The sequence below is a fragment of the Delphinus delphis genome, chromosome 5, assembly GCF_949987515.2.
Source record: "Delphinus delphis chromosome 5, mDelDel1.2, whole genome shotgun sequence".
NCBI classification, from domain to species: domain Eukaryota; kingdom Metazoa; phylum Chordata; class Mammalia; order Artiodactyla; family Delphinidae; genus Delphinus; species Delphinus delphis.
In genome coordinates this window covers 78655148-78657182 of record NC_082687.1, presented here as the reverse complement: position 1 = coordinate 78657182, position 2035 = coordinate 78655148, and the positions used below count along the sequence as shown (strand labels likewise).

The window sequence follows — 2035 nt, the reverse complement described above, 5'->3', positions numbered from 1 at the left end:
TGATTCCAAAATATCTAAAGTATGGTGGAATGATAATAAAGTAGCCTCTGAGTAAAATTTTCAAGCTATTTATTATTATTAAATTATTTACAAAGGAAGCTTAATTTATAATTTTTAGAATGTGTGAATTAAAATTTCTATGATTCTCCAGAAAATGTCAACTGTGATATGTAGCTTGTTTAGAAAAGGCTGTGGTTTTCACCTGAAAGCTATTTTTGTAGATGTAAAATTTTGCAGAGGCAAAAAGTGTTAGTCTCATGACCTCAGGACATTTCACTTTTGTCAGGTACAACTTAGGCCTTAGGTCACTAAAATACACTGACTTCAATAGAAAACATGCCATTTCTTCATTGCTAAACATGTTTTCTTAAGTATTCCATACAGCCAGTTGTCTTCATTGACATCTTCATAATAATGATTTTTTTCATCTTTATTTGGTGTTGAGTGTGCCCTTATTTTATCAATATCTGTATAAGTGTGTCTGTCTTTTTAATATAAATGTTACAGACATATTTTCTGATTTGTCCTGCACATCATAATTCCAGCCTATATAATTTCATAAAATCTACAGCTGAAGCACATTGAATCCACATCATTTCTCATCCACCCATATTTTTCAAAATTCACAGCTCTTAAGAAATAAGAAGAACCATCTCAAAGGGTTGTGTAGTCCTTAACTGTATATACTAACATTTCCAAAGGGCATCCTTCTTCATGCATCTACTTCCTCTCTCAGTAAAAAGGAGATTCCAAGGCTGCAGGACAGGGTCCACACCAGGTAACTCATGTGCATACAGGTAGTCAGAACTCCCTTGAGAGTATGTTTCTTATTCCAACCTTAGCTCTTTCCTTTGGAGGACATGGAGAGTTTTCTCTAAAACTCGTGACTACCTACCAGAATAAAATTATCATGAAACTTCGGCATTTACCAAACTTTATGCAAGTAATATGCATTAAAATGAATAAAAATAAAATAGAATTACAGTCCAAAGTTGTGAATGTAATGTCTTTCAAAGCAACAAAATTTAAGTTTGTACTTATAAAGACTTGAAACTAGTTATTACACATATAGTAGGCTAGATATTAATGTATTTGTAGTTTAATGAAGCTTTATCCTTCACAAACATCTTTGTTCAATTGTCAGCATTAGGTATTATGGGAGAGAAAAGCATTTTTCAGTAAACTGTCTCCCTGTAGGGTTCTTTTACTAATATTAAACTATTTTGAACCCTGGACTTTTTGTAATATAAAATTTGCTCAGGATATTATCACTATAGAAAATAGGAATGCTAGCTTTTTGGCCAGAACAGCCATATTCCAGTAATTCGCCAAAATGACCAACAAAAAAGGGAAAGAGGAGGGGCAGCCACTACATGTTCTCTAGGCCTTTTAGAAAACATGGAGTTGTTCCTTTGGCCACATACATGTGAATCTACAAGAAAGGTGATATTGTAGATATCAAAGGAATGGGCACTGTTCAAAAAGGAATGCCCCACAAATGTTACCATGACAAATCGGGGAGAGTCTACAATGTTACCCAGCATGCTGTTGGCATCATTGTAACCAAACAAGTTAAGGGCAAGATTCTTGCCAAGAGAATTAATGTGTGTATCGAGCATATTAAGCACTCTAAGAGCTGAGATATCTTCTTGAAACGAGTGAAGGAAAATGATCAGAAAAAGAAGGAAGCCAAAGAGAAAAGCACCTGGGTTCAACTGAAGCGTCAGCCTGCTCCACCCAGAGAAGCACACTTCATGAGAACTAATGGAAAGGAGCTGGAACTGTTGGAACCCATTCCCTATTAATTCATGGCATGATGCATGTAAAGAAAATAAAAGACCTGGACTGTATAAATGTTTCTCTTAATTGAGAAGAGTGTGTGACCCCCCTCCCCAAAACAAATACTTAAAACATATTTTAATTGTGTCTGAATTCAGTGGGTGACATCGTTTTACTTTTCAAATTCAGTGGTTTTTCTTCCTGAAAGATGTGAGGTAGTTTGTTGTGCAATATACTCCATTGGTTAATAAACTGC

At 34.9% G+C, this 2035-nt stretch overlaps 1 pseudogene; it reads left to right on the top strand.

Moving 5' to 3' along the window:
- Positions 1 to 1324: 1324 nt before the first annotated feature.
- Positions 1325 to 1817, top strand: LOC132426294 (large ribosomal subunit protein eL21-like; annotated as a pseudogene).
- The last annotated feature ends 218 nt before the right edge of the window (positions 1818 to 2035 follow it).